We start from the raw sequence: 21,503 nt of genomic DNA, 5'->3' as shown, positions 1-21,503 counted from the left end.
CTTATCCCACTGCAATTCCACAGCAAACTTATGAGCTCGGCTAGGGTGGGAGAGAGGAAGGCTAGTACAAGGCTTCAACAACAACAATACTGTAGATGGCCAATGGATAGCATTGCAGCCAAGTTAGCTGCAATGGATAGCATTGCCCACTGCTGCTCTGATCAGTAGAGGGAGAATAAAAAACAAAAACAAAAACAGCAATGTTAGTTACATTGTAACATAATTTCCCAGAAAAAAACATGGAAGTGATGTAGGGTAACTCTAGGAATCTTCCAAAATTCTATGATTTATCCATAGAGTTTCCACTAATTCCTAGAGCTACCCCAACAGCACTTCTGGGTTTTTCACAGAACTGACATTGTATCCAATGTCATTCTCCCCATCCCCCCGTTTCCCTGCCCCTACTCCTCCCACCAGTTACCAGGCTTGGCCTGGCAACCAATACTCCCTCTAAGCTGTGGAGTTTTGTGAGCAAAAATTCTACTTTGTGAGCTCCTGGCACTAAAGTTGTGAGTTACTGCATAAATTAGTTTGCGCTGGGGACATTTTTCCTGAGCTAAGACAAAAATGTGTGAGCTGGAGGCTAAAAATAAAGTGAGCTAGCTCACACTAACTCAGCTTAGAGGGAACATGCTGGCAACCCTTAGCCCAAGGAGTCCAGTGTCCCGAGAGAACAACAGGATTCCACCAGGTCCTCTAAAGCTGCTGACCCTGAGCCTTAGGCTGAGTATCTTGTTACCAAGACACAACTTGAGTCCTTAGATTGCCACTCCATGAGTGCATGCACCCCTGCTCCCAGCTTGCCTTCAGACCACCATCAGTCCCGACAACATTATTTTGCCATACAGAAAGCTCAGCATTTGCCAAACATATCCTTGCCGCTGTAGGGTTTTTCTAAGCTACAGACAACTCTACTTTTCATAAACGAAGCTCAGGTGGCATCAGATGAGAGCGGGCATTGACTCCCAAGTATCCCAAGGAATCTAGCATAGAAGAATCCAGCATGAAAAATGAACAGCATTAGGGATAAAGATATTCAGGAAGCACCTTAGACCTCACGCTCATTGCACTACAGGATAAACATTCACATTCCCTCCATTTTTATAAGGTGCATTCTTTCCTTAGGATGGAAGACAGATGTGTGTCAAAAAGGCAGGGAGGAGAATATTCTTCCTAAGGTAGGGTAGATAACACTGTCCTATACCCCTCCATTTTACCTTTTTTGATATTTAAAATGCATATTTCTGTCTGTGCACTTTGGCAGGGTGAAATGAATCTGTACACAGTGTGGGAGTTTAATAAAACAGGAGTGCGGTGGCATCTTAAAGACTAACAAGGTTCATTCCAGCATAAGCTTTCCCAAATCAGAGCTCACTTCTTTGGATGCATTGAAGTGTACGACCATACATTGCCATTTGGCAGGGTCCCATTACGCTGAGTTCTTTTGCAAATATATTTGCATTGTTTTCAGCCAGCACAGTTTTATTGCTCTTTGAAAACAAACATCCATCCCTCTTTAGCAACTGGATCCTGAAACTGTCAGCATACATGGAAATTCTGAATATTGCGGCCTTTGGCCAGGGAGACTTGAAGTAACAGCAAAAACAAATAAGTTTATAAGAGCAGTTCCAGACCATGGCTCAGGCGCATTCGGAAAGACCAGGGGACTGTGAAGATTGCGTGAATCCAACTAACTAGCAGAAATTGCATGACTGAAACAACCCAGTCACTCTTGCAAATTTCCCTACCCGTTCAGTCCTACTTTTAGTACAGCTGTTGCCATCCTTTTCCTTGACTCTATGTTAGAGTAACAAACACTGGAGAAGCTGTTGTCTAAGCAAAATCTTAGGACCCCTCTACATTACACAGTGACAACAATACAGTAATCCCTATTAATTAGGGTCACCAGCCTCCAAATGGGGCCTGGAGATCTCCCAAAATGATAACTGATCTCCAGACAACAGAGATCAGTTGCCCTGGAGAAAATGGCTGCTGGGGGGGGGCTCTACTTCATCATATCCCTGCTGAGCTCACTCCCCCCCCCCCCAAAAAAAGAAAATCCTCCCATCCTCAGGCTCCACTGCCAAAATCTCCAGAAGTTTCCCAGTCCAGGGTGAGGATGGGAAACAACCAGTCTCACTTCCCCTTTTCATATATGTGACCTTTTTTAAAAAAAAAAAAAACAACACCTTTTTTTGTAAGAAAGATCAAGATGGGTAGCCGTGCTAGTCTGGGTGTAGCAGTAGAAAAGAGCAAGAGTCCAGTGGGACTTTAAAGACTGAGACCGATTTCCCACTAGCGTTATGCCGCTCTCACTCTCTTCTCTGCGGGGCTTCCATTGGATTTCACACTATCTGCCCCAGGGCTGCAACTCCTTCCGCCTCTTTCGCACAGCAAACAAGATCCTCTAAAAACCAGTCTCTGTTTGCCACGCGAAAAAGGCAACGCTAGTTGCAGCCTCGGGGCAGATAGTGTGAAATCCGATGGGAGCCCCACAAAGGCTAGTGGGAAATCGGTCTAACAAAATTTATGGCAGGGTAAGAACTTTTGTGAGTCACTGCTCAGTTCTTCAGATAGTTACAATGTGAGTCCATCTGTCCTATAATACAGATAGGACAGATCTTATCCCCCCCCCCCATCCTATAAACCTCCCCCATTCTATAAGACAGATAGGACAGATCCTCTTCCTCCCAATCCTATAAGCCTCTCCCCATCCTATAAGACAGATAGGCCGATTTTGCACTCACCTTACTCCACCCTCACGTCCCTCTTCTCCATGTGGCGTCCTCCCAATTTCCCACTATTTGGGTCGGGGCTGCAGCAAACATCACAGTTTTTGCGCAGCGAACGGAAACTGGTTTTTAGTGGTTTCATTTACTGCGCAAAAATCGTGATGTTTGCTGCAGCCCCAGCGCAAATAGTGGGAAATCGGGAGGATGCCAGGCGGAGAAGACGGACATGAGGGCGGAGTAAGGTGAGTGCAAAATCGTTCTCACATTCTAGCTGTATCTAAAGAAGTGAGCGGTGACTCACAGCCCATACCCTGCCACAAGTGTTGGTAGTCTTTAAAGTCTTACCGGACTCTTGCTTTTTCTGGCAAGCATTACAGCTTTATAGTATACAAAATATATTTTGCATAGACTGGTAAAATAAATTGGTACACAAAACAGCACTTATCTTCCTCTGCCAGATGGTGGATGATAAGCTGTTGTCTATGGACTGGGCAGCCACGAACCTAGATTTAAGGTTTTTGGTTGTTTGGGATGGGGGAGCAGTGAGCCTGTCTGTGCCACAAATTTGCATTTTTTTTCTGTGTCACCCATAATGTGACTGGGGGCAGCATTAAGGGACCCCTACAACAGGAACAGACTTTGCTGCCATCTACAGGAGGTGGAGAAATTTCCACGTCGTATGAATATTAGAGCACTGTTTGTCCTGGGTGCCATTTGCAGGAGGGACAGGGTATAAATTAACAGAAATAAAATTTTTAAAATAATGTTTTAAAACATTCCACAGGCAGTCTGTAGTGTGGCTTCAGCCAATGAGAGATGCATATTCTGGCTAGCACTGGATCAATGAGAATTACCAGCTCCCAGTTGGGAAATACCTGGAGATTTTGGGGGTGGAACCTGGGGAAGGAGGGGTTTGGGGATGAGAGAGACCGCAGCGGAGTATAACGCCATGAAGTCCACCCTCCAAAACTGCCAGTTCTTCTAGGGGAAGTGATCTCTACAGACTGGAGATCAGATGTGATCCTGGGACATTTCTAGACCCAGGGCTTTTTTTGAGCAGGAACGCAAAGGAATGCAGTTCCAGCTGGCTTGGTGTCGGGGTGGTGGTGGTGGTGGTGTGGCCTAATATGCAAATGAGCTCCTGCTGGGCTTTCTCTACAAAAAAGCCCTGTGTGAAACAATGGTGATGTCAGGAGGTGTGGCCTAGTATGCGAATGAGTTCCTGCTGGGCTTTTTCTAAAAAAACAACCACTGCCGCTGTGAGAGCCCTCTCAGCCCCACCCACCATCCCACCTCACAGGGTATCTAGACCCCACCTGAAGGCTGGCAACTCTATGGTGCATTCTGGCTAGCACATGGCTAGTCACTGCTCTCCTATGCCAGCTGAGTCACAAATAGGGTCATCTCCCCAGGAATAGATCCCCCCCACTGCTACCATGTAAGAAGGGAAGACAATTACACAGCAGGCTTCAATTTATTGCTGCCAATTTATTACCAAACAAGTGAGCTTGACTCAGCAGCTGGTGTCACACGATTGAACTGTAGTTTTCCCAGGTAGATGTTGTGAGGAAGCTAAGGACACGGTTGCATCAGTGCTCAGTTCTTGTGGCCTTTTCTTACATGCCCAGGGAAATGCTGATTGACACTTTGGGGTCAGTCAGATATTTTTCTTCCAGGCCAGTTTGGCAAGGGATCCTGGTGGGTTTTGCTGTCTTCTGGGCATGGAGCAGGGGTCACTAGGGATGTATGTGTGTGGGGAAGGTTTTTGGGAGTTCCTGCATTGTGCAGGAAGTTGGACAAGACTGAACAGGGCTTGTGTGAAACGGCCATGAAGACAGATTCCAAAAGGTGCTCACACCGTGATGGATCTGTTTCCTTTTGCCCAAAAGCTGAAAGGAATCATGTTCAGGCATGCCATTAAATCTGCATTATATATGTTTTTAGAAGACGACAGAACTGCTATATCATCCTAATGATTCCTCCAAATTGATCACGCCTTCTCCCCTGCTGATGGCCCTCGTTCCTTGAGCACACTCATGAGCTTTGGCCCAGATCTTATTTTTACTGTTGTCAGATTGGGATTCATTAATCAGGGCGGAATGGAGCATGGGTCCATATTGTTTTTGTTGGGTAATCACTTCAAGCCTGTTTTGACTGCTGGTGGATCGGGCTGGACGTGCTTGGCCTTGTGTGCATCACAATGTAAACAGCAGCTCGGAGTACAACAATTAACAGTGTGCCTCTGTAGATGTTTGTTCCTCTTGAAGGAGCCTGGAATTGGAGTGAGGAATTAAGGGGGAGTCGAACGCAAGAATTAAAGGACAGCAAATGGGGGGCTGACTAATACCTATTGAAGCAACGCCCCCCTCTGGGTTTTATAAACAGCTCGAGCGGCTTCCATTCCCTTTTGCAGTGTCAATAGAAACCCTCCACAGGGCCGTGGGGTTGTTATCAATCATCCACCATCTGCTGTTCCTCCCCTACTGTATAGCAGGGGGCGTTGAGGTTGAAGTTGTCTGCAAAGGCAGCTGGAATCTCAAAGCTTGAACCAGTGCCAGAAGGGGGGGGGGTGTTTCAAGTCAGTTGGAAAATCCAAGCCATTAATCTCCTCCCCAGTCTGAAGATAATGCCGTCCAACAGTTGTAGGTTGCGATTTCCTAAACAGCAAGATAACCCTCGTCGTCAAGTGAAGGTATAAATGTCCAGGAGGAGATAGGAAAGATGATTTAAGCCCATGTAGACATTAGCTCAAGGAGCCTGAATTGATGACACCAGCTGTGATGAAATGAGTGTTTTTCTAGCTAGACGGGGACACCTAACACAGACCAGTGGTTCTTTCTGAATTTGTAACCTCTTTACGTTTTTGGCCCATCATTTTTCTCTCTTATTTATTTATTTATTTTTATTTATTTAAGATTTATATCCCGCCCTTCCCACAAGTGGCTCAGGGCGGCTTCCAATAGTAGATCCATCAAAATTACACATATAAAGGGATCCATATTTAAAACAGATAAAACAGATAAAACAGATAAAACCCTAGTTATTAATACACATAAATGTTTCAGCTATATATAAAAGGAATCCAGCAAGTTACAGTAAAACTCTCAAGCTAAGTAAAGGCTAGCCGGAAGAGGGTCGTCTTACAGGCCCTGCAGAACTGAACAAGGTCCCGCAGGGCCCTCACCTCTTCCGGCAGCTGATTCCACCATGTAGGGGCCATAACAGAGAAAGCCCTTTCTCTGGTGGACTTCAACCGGGCTTCCTTCGGCCCAGGGATAGTAAGGAGATTTTGTGTTCCCGACCTCAGTACTCTCTGGGGAACGTGCGGGGAAAGACGGTCCTTCAGGTAGACAGGTCCCAAGCCATATAGGGCTTTAAAGGTGATAACCAGCACCTTGTACCGGACTCGGTATATTACTGGAAGCCAGTGCAGGGTCCGAAGACCCGGCTGAATGTGTTCCCGCTTTGGGAGACCTAATAACAGCCGGGCCGCGGCATTCTGCACCAGCTGCAATTTCCGAGTTCGGGACAGGGGCAGCCCCATGTAGAGGGCATTACAGTAGTCTAACCTCGAGGTGACCGTGGCGTGGATCACTGTTGCTAGGTCGTCGCGCTCCAAAAAGGGGGCCAACTGCCTTGCCCGCCTAAGATGAAAAAACGCGGACTTGGCAGCGGCTGCTATCTGAGCCTCCATCTTTAGGGAAGGCTCCAACAGCACCCCCAAGCTCCTGACCCTGTCCGCCGCTATCAGCGGCGCACCGTCAAAGGCTGGTAGGGGGATTCCCCCTTCCGGACCACGGCGACCCAAGCAAAGGACCTCTGTCTTCGCAGGATTAAGCTTCAGCCCGCTCAGTCTGAGCCATTCAGCCACGGCATATAGTGCCCGGTCTAGATTTTCCGGGACGCAGGTCGGCTGGCCATCCATCAATAGATAGAGCTGGGTGTCATCAGCATACTGATGACACCCTAGCCCGTACCTTCGGGCAATCTGGGCAAGAGGTCGCATATAGATGTTAAATAACATCGGGGAGAGAACCGCCCCTTGAGGCACACCGCAGTCAAGTGTGCACCTCCGGGACAGCTCCCCCCCAACTGCGACCCTTTGTCCCCGACCTTCAAGGAAAGAGGAAAGCCACTGTAAAGCCAACCCCTGAATCCCTGCGTCGGCGAGGCGACCCTTCAGTAGCCGGTGGTCGACCGTGTCGAACGCCGCCGACAGGTCCAACAACATCAGCACCGCCGAGCCGCCCCGATCCAGATGCCGTTGAAGGTCATCCATTAGGGCGACCAGCACCGTCTCCGTCCCATGTCCCGGGCGAAAGCCGGACTGAAATGGGTCAAGGATGGAAGCATCCTCCAGGAAAGTCTGCAGCTGCATCGCCACTGCCCTGCCAGTGAGCCTGCAGTCATACCGCTGTAGGACTGAGAGAGCCAACTGGAGGTCCAGATGCTGGATCTCCATGCAAGTTTATACAGCCCCCAGAGATACTCCATGGAGTTTTCCAACACAGCAAGTTGCATTACTACCAAACACATTCTGGAAAGACAAAGGATCACAACTTTTACAGAGGTCTGGCAAAAGGTAGCAGTTCAAATAGCCAGGCTTAGAAGAAGACTGCAGATTTATACCCTGCCCTTCTCTCTGAACTGGAGACTCAGAACAGCTTACAATCTCCCATATCTTCTCCCCCCCACAACAGATACCCTGTGAGGTAAGTGGGGCTGAGAGGGCTCTCACAGTAGCTGCCCTTTCAAAAACAACTCCTGCGATAGCTATGGTTGACCCAAGGCCATTCCAGCAGCTGCAAGTGGAGGAATGGGGAATCAAACCCGGTTCTCCCAGACAAGAGTCCATGCGCTTAACCACTACACCAAACTTAGCCTCAGCTGGCCAGATCTTGGAAGCTAAGCTGGGTCAACTGTGGTTAGGACTGTGGTTAGGACTTGGTCACAGTGAGATAGAAACCCCCAGGATTTGTTGGTTCAGACCAGTGGTCCATCTAATCCAGCCCTCTGTTTCACACAGTGGCCAACCAGTTGATTTTAGAAGGTGTGGAGTAACTCTGCCTATGATTGCACTGTGAGCCATTCGCACAGTGTTTCTGCCATTTCTTTAGGTTATAATAAAGACAATCTTTTAAATGGTAAGCCAGAGGCCTGTGTGTGTCGTTCATAATATACAAAGAAACAAGGAATTTAGCAAAAATTACTTGTTAATCATAATCGTGCACGGAGGTCTCAAAGTGTTTTCTGGAAACTCCATCTCCTGTAGATGGCAGTAAAGGGACAGCTACTATGCAGGGTGTTGAGTTACACAGGGTTCTATGCTTTTAGCTTCCACATGTAAAAAAAAATACAAATTATGCTAGGCCAGCTGTGAGTCTGGGTAAAAGAGAAGCAATCATTTTACGCTTTCTCCTTTGGTCCCTTTCTAGCTCAAAATAACCCCTCAAACAGCTTTTTTCATCCCCATTAGGGAGAAAGATATAGGGAAGATGGTGGTGGTGGGGGGGGAACGTGTTATGTCTGGCCTCCATGTACAAAAGAGTAGCTGAGAGGGACAGTGATTTTAAGAAGAAAGGGTTATGGAACCTCTTTCCATTTTATTTTTTAAAAGTTTTTTTACTCTGTCTTTCTCAAAGTCAAGGCAGCTTACATTTTTTAAAAAAAAAATCTGTAAAACCACATCAATATTCACATTGAAACAAATAACAAAAAATGAATAGCAAATGTCACTGCAGCAGCTGCACACGGAAATTGATCCATTAATACCAGTAAAACAAGTCTAGCTACAAAGCAGCCATTGAAAGGAAGTTGATACGATCACCATCTTCAAGTACTTGAAGGGATGTCATATAGAGGATGGGGTGGAATTGTTCTCTGTGGCCCCAGAAGGTAGGACCAGAACCAGTGGGTTGAAATTAAATCGGAAGAGTTCCTGGGTCAACATAACGAAGAACTTCCTGACAGTTAGAGTGGTTCCTCAGTGGAACAGGCTTCCTTGGGAGGTGGTGGGCTCTCCTTCCTTGGAAGTTTGTAAACAGAGGCTAGATGGCCATCTAACAACAATGCTGATCCTGTAAATGTAGGGGGAGGTATTTGTGAATTTTCTGCATTGTGCAGGGAGTTGGACTAAGAACATAAGAGAAGCCATGTTGGATCAGGCCAATGGCCCATCCAGTCCAACACTCTGTGTCACACAGTGGCCAAAATTTATATATATATATATATATATATATATATATATATATACACACACACACACACACACACACACACACACACTGTGGCTAATAGCCACTGATGGACCTCTGCTCCATATTTTTATCTAAACCCCTCTTGAAAGTGGCCATGCTTGTGGCCGCCACCACCTCCTGTGGCAGTGAATTCCACATGTTAATCACCCTTTGGGTAAAGAAGAGCTTCCTTTTATCTGTTCTAACCCGATTGCTCAACAATTTCATTGAATGCCCACGAGTTCTTGTATTGTGAGAAAGGGGGGAAAGTACTTCTTTCTCTACTTTCTCCATCCCATACATTATCTTGTAAACCTCTATCATGTCACCCCGCAGTCGACGTTTCTCCAAGCTAAAGAGCTCCAAGCGTTTCAACCTTTCTTCTTAGGGAAAGTGTTCCAGCCCTTTAATCATTCTAGTTGCCCTTTTCTGGACTTTTCCCAATGCTATAATATCCTTTTTGAGGTGCGGCGACCAGAACTGCACACAGTACTCCAAATGAGACCGCACCATCGATTTATACAGGGGCATTATGATACTGGCTGATGATCCTGGGGACCCTTCCAATATGATTTTATTATCCTTGAACCTGAGCCTCTGGTAGGATGCATGAATGCTCACTGGCATGGCTCACATCCTGTTAGCCCGTCGCAAACAGATTTTTCAACCATCAGCGCAGTTGTTCATTTATCTGTTTGTCAGTGCTCAGCAAGTTGTTTCATTGTATTTCTTACTAACTATGCAGTGCAGCAATGGCTAACAGCGTAACATAACACCATAATGGTGAAATGCTGGGGGAAGTGATGACTTTCAAAAGGTGCCCGCTGGATTAATTAAAAGCCTGGAGGAAGAGCTCCATCTTACAGGCCCTGCAAAACCTTGATAAGTCCCGCAGGGCCTGGATCTCCAGCGGAAGCTCATTCCACCAGGCAGGGGCCCAGACTGAAAAGGCCCTGGCCCTCGTTGAAGCCAGCCAGGTGTCCTTAGGACCAAGGACTATGAGAAGATGTTGAGCAGCAGACCTCAGAGTCTGGGAGGGGGGGGGGGTTCATATGGATAGAGGCAGTCCTGAAGATAATGGTTGCTGACATTTGCATATTAGGCTACACCCCCTGACATCATCATTGTTTCACACAGGCCTTTTTAAGTTAAAAACCCCCAGCAAGGACTCATTTTCATATTAGGCCACACACCCCTGACATCACTATTGTTTCGCACAGGGCTTTTTCTCAGCAGAAACTTATTGGCATATTAGGCCACACCCCCTGACACCAAGCCAGCCAGAACTGCATTCCTGGTATAAAAAAAAAGCCCTGGTTGCCGATCAGTTTGAATAAGTAGCATCTGTGCAAATGCAATTTGGACACAACCTAATGTAAATCAGTTCAGCAGGTGCTTGCAGAAACCAAACAGCCCAGGTTTCTGGCTCATATCTGATCACTGTCTCTGAATACAGGAAGTTCAACAGTTGGCTGTGTCCACAGTGAAATTCTCAGTCTCTCTATCGTGCTAATGCCTGGGGACAGGCCAACACCTTGAACTGATCCTAGAAGGACCTGCCTGCTTGAGGATGAATCCCCATGTGCCAGTTTGAGTATTTTTCAGTCCCTCTCCTGCTGTTGGTGTGAAAAAGCAGAAAAGGCCAGGAGTGGAATTCTAGCAGGAGCTCCCCCTGATGGAGCCAATCCTCCAAGAGCTTCCAAAAAAGAACCTTGTAAGCTCTTGGAGGATTGGCTAACATCAGGGGGTGCGGTCTAATATGCAAAGGAACTCCTGCTATAATTCCACCTTTGAGAAAGGCCATTCCAAATGCACTTTCACCAAGCTTCTTTGCAGGAAGGATGATTTACAAGGTGGCATCTCAACCTTCCTGCCCTTTCCTCTGCACATCTACTTCCAGCCTTGCTCTCCTATGTGATACTTGCACATCTTGCTGGGCAGCCGTTCCCAGCCTTTTCTATATAATGATTCACAAGTCCAAATTTACTTGATATGGTAACCCATCCAGGGGTGGCCCAAGGTTTGTTGGCACCCTAGGCGAACTATAACCTTGGCACCTATCTAGGACAGAAGAGAAGCCATGTTAGATCAGGCTAACGGCCCATCCATTCCAACACTCTGTGTCACACAGAGGCCAAAACCCAGGTACCATCAGGGGGTCCACCAGAGGGGCCAGAACTCCAGAAGCCCTTCCACAACTGCCCCCCAAGCACCAAGAATACAGAGCATTATTGCCTCAGACAGAGTGTTCTATCTATACCTTGTGGCTAATAGTCACTGATGGACCTCTGCTTCATATGTTTATCCAATCCCCTCCAGCTCACCATTCAATTTTCTGCAGTGGCTCACCAGTGGCTCACAAGGTGCAGGTGACTCCACTAACCCTGACCAAGTGGCATTACAGCATACACAGCCATTCATAAGGAGGCTACTTTACACCCTTGACCATTACTTCCTCTAATCCTCAAAATCTTCACACATGCTCAGGGCTTCTTTTTTTTGTAGAAAAGGCCCAGCAGGAGCTCATTTGCATATTAGGCCACACTTCCAAGGTCGCCATTGTTTCACAAAGGGCTTTTTGTAGAAAACTCCAGCAGGAGCTCATTTGCATATTAGGCCACACCCCCTGACACCAAGCCAGGCAGAACTGCATTCCTGTGCGTTCCTGCTCAAAAAAAGCCCTGCACAAACTTGTGGCCATTAGAACATGCTTTATGTGACCAACCTGTATACACAGTGTGTGGGGGGAGAATACTAGCTAATAATGTATGACACAGAAGACAGTGCTTCCAGGGTCGGGTCTTGATTTCCAAGATCTGAAAGAGAGTAATGGAAAGCACAGAGGCAGCTATTAGGGAGGGCTGGCCCCTGACTCACTTTGTGACTTATAGGTTGGGAAACGTCATGCTAGAGAACAGAATGGAGCTGTTCTCTCTACTGCACTTGGCACCACCCAACAAATGGCCATCATGCAGTCACCAAGTCAGCCAGGGGCCAGGTGATACGAGGATCCGGTATTGTTTCACCTGGGAATGGTCCTATAAAGCTGTTGTTCCTGGACTGGTTCCGCCACATGTGGACACCGGGTCCAGACGCTGTCTGCTTGCATTCCAGCCGGCTGCCAACTCCGATGCCAGTTAATTAGCCAAAGTTCATTGCTGTCTTTGCACCCCCTTTAAAAGAAAATCCTGCTTCTTCATCCAGATTTTCGCTTCCGCCCTCTTCAAAGAGGTTTCTGCCAGGCATCTTGAAAGTTTCACGCTTTCTGCCGCAGCGTTCCCAGCAACATTAGCCGCCTGCGTTTGGCCTTTGGCATTGCCCATCCCGTCAGGGTAATCACTGCCTGCAGCTGCCCACATCTTGGAAACAGCCGCAGAACAGACGGGTAACATTATCTGAGACTTTGGGCAACCCCAGTCCGCTCTGCAGGAGATAGCAGCCTCCCCCCACAAGCTACAATTCTGGTGAAACTTTATCAGACTATAAAGGACTAATTAGGTGCACCGGGCCATTAGCCATCTCTCAGCTTTGATTGATGAAAAACATAGTGAATGGCAATTTTTTCATAAACAGAACCCAGGATGGTAGAATTAACTTAAAAGCAAAGCAGCTGCTGCTAATGGAAACGGAGACCATTTCCTTGCTTAAATACTCCCCTATCTTTCTGGGGGAGGCAGCTTCAGAATCCTACGGCTGGCTAGGGAGACGATAAAGAGGAATTTAGGAGCAGAAGTCTGCAGAGGAAATCAAACTCATTTGACTACAGAGAGTCGGTGTTATTCTTTTCAGACTCACAACCATGCTTTATACTTGGTGAGGGATCAGGGATTTTTTTTTGTAGCAGGATCGCTTTTGCATATTAGGCCACACACCCCGATGTAGTCAGTCCTCCTGGAGCTTATAGTAACCCTGTACTAAGAGCCCTGTAAGCTCTTGGAGGATTGGCTATATCAGGAGGTGTGACCTAATATGCAAAGGAGTTCCTGCTACAAAAAAAGCCCTGGGGAGGGTAATTCTTTGGAACATCACTCTAGTGGAACTCTGGACTGAACTGCTTCAGGCTACTCAAGTAGAAATGGTCTTTCTTGCGTGTAGAGAACTAGCGCTTCAGGGGAAGAGATTATAAGTTTTTATTTCTCGGGTGTGTGCAAGTTTTCTACATGCAAGGAGTCTTCTTTTTTTAATATGATGGAATATCCCTTTAAAACCTTTTCCCATATATTTTTAATTTATTTTTGTGCTTCTATACTGCCCTCCCTCAGAGGGCTCAGGGTGGTGTGCAGCATTGTTAAAAACAGAGCTCCAGAAGCAAATATAAAATTAATCTAAAACCCATTTAGCTTAAACCTTAAAAACATTCTGATGGCGTAGATAAATATGAGCTCCAACCTTTGTACGCTAAGGATATCAATCAATGTCCTGCCTTAGATTTTGTGGTTAGAAAGAGGGCCTTTTCAACAGAAGGAGTCTTGCTGAAGAACCACCTTCATGAAGAGGCCAGCCAAATAACCTCTCCTATTGTCTATAAATGGCTGGCTAAAACATTTTTACTGGATGAAGGGCACCGGAGGTCTTGGCTCAACCTTTTTGCATGCCTGCGGAACTGGTTTTATCTAGTTATGTATACAGTTTTACGATTACTGTGTTATTTACATAATTTGTAAGCGACCTGTTTGGGTGCCACAAAGCAAATAAATAACTTTAAGAAATAACTACAGAATCCCTCTCAGTGCCAGCAACTGACTGGTTCTCTAGATATAAGAAGTGAACATGCTGCCTTAAATCAGAGAGGCAGGGTGATCCTGGAAACAGTGCTGGGGTTGGTGGCCAGTGGCCTCATAGGATTGCCAGGTCTGCATTGGAAAATACCTGGAGACTTTGGGGGTGGATCTGGGAGAGGTAGGGTTGCTAAGTCCCCAGTGTTCTGGAGCGGGGACTTTCACGCACATGCGGAGTGCACGATGCAATGACGTCACCCAGAAGTGACGTCATTGTGTCAGCGACATCATGTGCGACCACTCTAGGCATTTCCGAGAAAACTATAGAGTTTTCCCAGAAACGCCTAGAGTGGCCACTGTGCAACATCGTCAGCACGATGACATCACTTCCAATGTGGGCTGGTGGGTTGGGAACCTCACCTGGACCAGAGGCGTGGCAGCCCTAGGGAGAGGGTGGAGTTTGGGGAGGGGAGGGGCCTCAGCAGGGTACAATGCGATAAAGCCCACCCTTCCAAGCAGCCATTTTCTCCAGGCGAGCTGATCTCTGCCAGCTGGAGATCAGTTGTAAAAGTGGGAGATCTCCAGGCCCCACCTTGAGGCTGGCAACCCTATGGCCTCACTCACTCCCTCAGCTCACATAGGCTTGCAGGATGGTTCTAAGAGACAAACAAAAAAGGGACTTATTATTTTCTATTCTGCTAGAACAAACCTATCCTGGAACAGTGGTGACCCGCTGGCTATCCAATCCTGGGATTACTACAAATGGCAAAACAGCTCCTGCTCCATCTCAAACCATCTTCCCACATGAAAACAGTGAGAGGAATTACTTCCCCAATTTTGTGGCTCTACATGGAGTATCTGTGCACATGTGGTCTATACTACTGTGCAGGGCTTTTTTTTGTAGAAAAAGCCCAGCTGGAGTTCATTTGCATATTAGGCCACACCCCCTTGTGTCACCATTGTTTCGCAGGGCTTTTTGTAGACAAGCCCAGCATGAACTCATTTGCATATTAGGCCACACCCCCTGCACCAAGCCAGCCAGAACTGTGTTCCTGTGCGTTCCCGCTCAAAAAAAAAAAGCCCTGCTACTGTGTATATTTTGTTGTAAGTTGAATCCTATCATGTAACCTTGCATAACTTTATGTGTCATGGTGACACCTACAATTTGCTTTTTAAAAGATTTCTGATTGGTTCTATTGGGATATTTCATTAATGTGGCAGAATTTTGCCGAGTCATAGAAGCATGAGTGCAGTAAATAAACATCCCAAGAAGTACGTTGGAAAAAAGATAAACTTACCGGTACGTTTATTCAAGTAGATCCAGTTCACATTCAGGTTGCAGTCAAAAGGAGGAAGAAAAGCCTACCCTTTCCCTATCACAAATGGCCATCTTGTCTGGCATCATGTATGTGGAAGTATGAGGGCACTGTATGAGGAGAGACTTACATAGACATATGTCTCCAAGGAAGGCCATGTAAAGGGAGTGAGGGGACATGGGGAGAGGAGAGGGGTCAGAGGGCAGCTCCCAGGTTAAGATAAAGTAAGGCATCCCATTCAAGAAGGTAACCCTATACACACTTAAGAGGAGAGTAAGAGCGGCATAAGGCTAGTGGGGAATCTCTCTCTCTCAGCCAGTCCCTGAAGCGGCTGTGTACTGCAGGGAATATGACTTGGTTCTGGGGAACACAGACCCAGGTCTTTAAAAACAGTAACATTTTGTTTGGGCTTAACTCCACATGCAAGTTTAACCAACAATTTAACTTTCTGCATTAAAGTCAACATCTCCCCTCCCTGGCCACCACCTTTACCAAGCTCTCCTTTCTCACTTTTCTTTCAGCACCATAATTAAGGGCATGTGAGAAAGTGTCACGTGGTGCACCATATGGCTCAGACTGTAGATCATGAATAGAACCATAGAGTTGGAAGGGCCATCTAGTCCAACCCCCTGCACAATGCAGGAGATTCACAAGTACCTCCCCTCCACACACACCCAGTGACCCCTGCTCCATGCACAGTAGCAGGGGTCACTGGGGGTGTGTATGAGAGAGTATTTGTGAATTTCCTGCATTGTGCAGGTGGCCAGACTTGCTTTACACAAGAGCCGCATAGAATAAACGTCAGATGTTTGAGAGCTGCAAGACATAAACATCAGATGTTTGAGAGCCAGAAGACAAGGGAGGAAGGAATGCAAATAGATGGAGGAAGGAGGGAGAGGTGGAAAGAAAGCAACTTTAAATGCCTTCTCCAAGCTGCTGGCTGGCTTGGCTTACCGAAGTGATTTAAAGAAACAAATGCCCTTCTCCAAGCCAGCCAACCGGGTGGTGGGGGCTTCCAGAGCCACACAATATGTGCAAAAGAGCCGCACGTGGTTTCCGAGTCACAGTTTGGCCACTCCTGGACTAGATGATCACTTTACATACACACACTTCCATGACCCGCAGGTAAAGGAAGGATATAATATTTAATAAATATAGCTTTAAAAACAACCAATTTGAATGTCTGAACTGCCATTTCCAGTGGCAACTCTACCCCCTCAAGCCAACTGCCACGGCTGCTCATATTGTTCCCCTTATTTCCTAACCTTCCTTCCCTGCTAAGAACTCTTTTTGATGGAGTGCAAACTGAAATGGTTTTCATCCTTGTTCCCTTTCTTACCTCAGCATCTTGAGTCAGAGCAGACTGACAGGTTTTAATCTCTGCAGGCAACAAACCCTGAAGTCCTCCCAAAGCTAGAGAAATTACATTCTTGGGGCCCTGATAAAATCATTACAGGGAAATGAATTGCTTCATGCGGTTTTAAGCTTCCTTCTCCTGAAATGCCATTAAGAAGATCAAATGCATTTGTGTTTATTCAACAGGGTTTCCTACTGGGTTTCTGCTTGAAAGGGGGGGGGGAAGGGGAAAGTGAGAGGGGAGGAGAGAAGAGCGAGGCTGAAATGCGTTGGTAAGTTGCAAGTGAAAGCTCAAAACCTGACACCTCACTGAAGCACACGTTTGGGAACCTGTAGTGGTATCCTCTTCAGGTATGCTTTGAATTCATTCCACAGCCAGGGGGAACTGGAAGACCCTTGCTAGGATCAAAGATGAGACAGCAAGCAGCATTCTCAGCTGATATGGATCCTCCCATTAGGCCTTCCCTTTGTGGAAAATTCAGCTTTGGTACAACATGCTGCACTTTGGCATTTAATCCTAGCCCACAATGAAAGAGGTCCAAAATGTTGATGGTTTGTTGGCTCGCCACCCTTATTGACTGTGGTAAAATCAGTTGATTTTAAAGATAATCAGCAGAGGACCACGTAGGACAGGAACTTAAGAGTTTCCAGCAGGGCTTTTTTCGAGTAGGAACACAAGAAATGCAGTTGTGGCTGGCTTGGTGTCAGGGGGTGTGGCCTAATATGCAAATGAGTTCCTGCTGGGCTTTTTTTGCCAAAAAGCCCTGGTTTCCAGAAATTTCTAGAGCTACATTATGTCACTTCTGGGTTCCCCACAGAACTGACATACTGGCACACACGATGCCAACGTTTAATTTTTTTTTTCTTCTTACACTGCTCAGAACAGCAGCAAGTAGCTTGCTTCAAACACAGTGGGAGTAGGGATGCCAGTTCTGGGTTGGAAAATACCTAGAGATTTGGGGGGATGGAGCCTGAGGGCAAGGATTTGGGAGAAGAGGGACTCCAATGGGGTATACTGTCATACAGTCCATCTTCCAAAGTGGCCATTTCCACCAGGGGAACTGTCAGGGGTCATTTCATAGAAAAAGAGGTGCTGGAGCGTATTAGCACAACTCATTTGCATATGCCACACCCCCTGACATCACCAGAAGGTGTACTAAATTTTATCAGCTCAGCATCTACCTTAAAATGTTCCTTGAATTATATTTGTCATAATAAAACCTTACTCCCATAATACTTTTACTTTCTCCTATGTGGCCAGAGTGGCATGATGAAGATTTACACCTGTCTGCTTTATATGTTTTGGTTATTTTCCTGGGGTTTTTTGTTTGCTTTCTTTTTGCGGGTAAAAATATTAGAAGTTAATTTTTTTGTTAAATCTTTTTGTTAAATCTTAGAGTTCAGCAAAATTCTCACAGGGGGGTTGAACAATGGAGCCCAGAAACAAGTATTGGGGAACAACCCAATAGAATTTAGAGGTTCCATCCTTGACCAAGCAGCAAAATATAATAATTATACCCAAACAGGATGCGTTCTTGATGGAAACCTCTGGAAGATTACCTCACCACTCCTGATTCTTCACCTCCCATCCTGTGGGCCTCAGGTTCTTATGGAAAATTAATTACCAGGCTCCTAACTCTGACCCTGAGGACGATACAGAACTGTGTAGGCTGAGAGACCCAATTAGCAACCCCTGCAAGATGGAATAGGCCCTTTACTATAAACATTAACCCTTGAGACGGATGAGCGCTTTGCCCCACACCACGGTAGCCTCCAGATCACAAAAACACATCATGAGAGAGAAATCCCAAGCAGGTCCATTCAGAATCCTACTTAGGTCTATTTAATGGGGCTTAGTCCCAAGAACTGTGGTGCTGGAGAAGAATCTTGAGAGCCCCTTGGACAGCAAGAAGATCAAATCAGTCAGTCCTAAGGGAAATCAACCCTGACTGTTCCCTGGAAGGTCAGATGCTGAAGCTGTAGCTCAAATACTTTGGCCACCAAGTGAGAAGGGAGCACTCACTGGAGAAGATCCTGATGCTGGGAAAGACAGAAGGCAAAAGAAGAAGGGGACAGCAAAAGTTGAGATGGCTGGACAGCGTTATTGATGTAACTAACACAAATTTGAGCAGACTTAGGAGGATGGTGGAAGACAGGAAGGCCTGGTGTGACTTTGTCCATGGGGTCACAAAGAGTTGGAATCGACTGTGCGACTGAACAACAACATCCCAAGAAAATGACAGTAGGCTCACACTGTGAATCTCCTAGCACTAACCCAACTACTACAGACTTCGTCTTTGGGGAAGCTGTCCCTGCTTCTAACGCCAAGATGCCTGCACCTCCCCGATCCATCACCACGATGCCTTGACATGCCCCACAATCAGCAAGTCAGGCATGACAGGAAAAGAGCCTCACCAGAGCTCTTGGTACTTTCTCTTCTAAACCTTTTAATGATACATTACAGATTTAAGCTTTCTCTCTTCCCAAGACACATCCATGAGGAAACACCTCTGTTGTACGTAAACAACAGGAATCCATTTTCAAGCAGTGTGTGGAGGAATGCTGCCTTCCCATCATGCTTTCTGATTTCCCCTCCTCCATCTACTTATTTATTCAGCACCCAAGAAATTGCATGGCTTTGTGACTGGCTGGTTCAGGGTGTGTAACTGGCTTAAGATACAGGCCGTGCTTGACATGTGGTTGTTAGAAATGATACTGAGAGAAGAAGAAGAAGAAGAAGAAGAAGAAGAAGAAGAAGAAGAAGAAGAAGAAGAAGAAGAAGAAGAAGAAGAAGAAGAAGAAGAAGAAGAAGAAGAAGAAGAAGAAGAAGAAGAAGAAGAAGAAGAAGAAGAAGAAGAAGAAGAAGAAGAAGAAGAACTTTTATTTCTATCCCGCCCTCCCCGCCTAGGCGGCTCAGGGCGGCTAACAACAACTTAGACATTAACATAAATGATAAAACTTTAAATTTAACAATTAAAATTAAGCATAAAAACCAGTCAGTTAAGTTAAAATACATGATTTTCGTTAGCCTAGATATATATGAGTGTATCTGGCAGCGATTGAGCTGTTATGGCGCTGGTTCTGCCAGTTTAGGTAGTCTTATAGATGGCGGTTCTTACACCAGGCAACTCAGCAGTCAGTGTCGTTATAAGCTTGCCTAAAAAGGGCGGTCTTGCAGGCCCTGCGGAACTGGCCGAGGTCCCGCAGGGCCCGCACCTCCTCCGGAAGCTGGTTCCACAATGCCGGTGCAGCCGCTGAAAAGGCCCGTACTCTAGTATGTTGGAGTTTGACCTCTCTCGGCCCAGGGATGGTCATTTTGTTTTTACCCACTGACCTCAGTGCCCTCTGGGGTTCATATGGGGAGAGACGGTCCCTTAGGTAGGCTGGTCCTCGGCCATATAGGGCTTTAAAGAAGAATTTATATCCTGCCCTCCACTCTGAATCTCAGAGTCTCAGAACGGCTCACAATCTTCTTTATTTTTCTCCCCCACACCCTGTGAGGTAGGTGAGGCTGAGAGAGCTATCTCAAAAGCTGCCCTTTCAAGGACAATTCTGTGAGAGCTATGGCTGACCCAAGGCCATTCCAGCAGCTGCAAGTGGAGGAGTGGGGAATCAAACCTGGTTCTCCCAGATCAGAGTAAATACACATAACCACTACACCAAAATGGACAACCCTCACTCACACAAGCCCCACAATGCTGGCTGCAGTGTCACATCACTTCTGGTGAAAAAAGGAAGTAAATTAGGCTGGATCTAAAAATTTCTGGAAACTCTGTGGTTTTACAGCAACACCTAGCGCTACCTATGGCACTTCCAGTTTTTATTAGAAATGACATGATGCTGTAGCCAGCGTCACTCTGCCCTCCCCATTTCCCTGTCTGCAGCCCTTCTGCCAACTGGCAGGTCTGTCTACACTTTAGGCTTATATTGGTGCATTTAAGCATTCAGGACACCCTGAAAGAATCCTGGAAATTTTACTTCAGAGGAAAGATTGAGACTGATTCCCCACTCGCCTTATGCAGCCCTCACGTTCCTCTTCTCAGTGGGGCTTCCTTCCAATTTCACACTATCTGTCCCAGGGCTGCATGTCAGCGTTTTCACGGGGCAAACAGAAACTGGTTTTTAGAGGTTTCTGTTTGCCGCACGAAAACACCGACGTTACTTGCAGCCCCGGGGCAGATAGTGTGAAATCGGAAGGAAGCCCTGCTGAGAAGAGGAACTTGAGAGCGGCATAAGGTGAGTGGGGAATCAGCCTTAGAATTTTAGAGCTCTCTCCCTAAGATGCCAAGGTTTCCCTCAGAGGAGAAAACAGCTGCTGAACTAATTTCATGCACATCCATGTGCTCTTAAAATCATGCCTTTAAAACCTCAATTTTTAGAAATGAATCCCCCACCTCAGTTTGCCATTTTCACTAGTGCTAACTTCATGAAATGTGTTAGGGAATTTCTGGAGTATAGAAACTTTTTTAGGGCTCCCATTCCTATTGGTACTCTATTCTCCCATAAGAAGAGGGCAGGAATAGCCTGGTTGCAAGGGAGCGACAATATATCAGGGGATATGAGAACTGCATCACAGAGTTTGCAGCTGTGAAACCTGTGAGGATAAATTTAGCTTAAGAAATGGGCTGGATGAAAGGACCAGATATTATGGAATGAGGACAAGTTGGGCAGAGGAGCCTCAGCAGAAGATGCTGGGAGATTCTCTGAAATGGAGGCCTGGTGTTAATCGGTTACAACCAGGCGTTTGTTGCTAGCATAGTTGTGTTATTTGTAAGGCAGACAACAACATAGCACCAGCAGATGGATACAGAACAGTGCCTGAGATACCAAGCCGCTGTTCCAAGAGGAGCATGAAGCCTTACTGGTCTTACCATTTAAAGAAATTAAAGGCAAGTTTGATGCAAAAGTTTGATGCAAAGGGAAGAAGAAAAAACAATCGTGCCTTAGGGGAGCAGATTAAGAAATGCCTAGGGTTGCCATCCCTGGGGAACAAGGATGCCAGCCTCCAGGTGGTGCCTGGGGATCTCCTGGAATTCCTGCTCATCTCTGGACTACAGAGATCAGTTTCCCTGGAGAAGGTGAATGCTCTGGAGGGTGGACTCCATGGCATGGTATTTCACTGTGGTCCCTGTCCTCTCCAAGTGC

This window comes from Heteronotia binoei, chromosome 2, assembly GCF_032191835.1.
Source record: "Heteronotia binoei isolate CCM8104 ecotype False Entrance Well chromosome 2, APGP_CSIRO_Hbin_v1, whole genome shotgun sequence".
Lineage (NCBI taxonomy): Eukaryota > Metazoa > Chordata > Lepidosauria > Squamata > Gekkonidae > Heteronotia > Heteronotia binoei.
Note: the sequence above shows the minus strand (reverse complement) of the source record.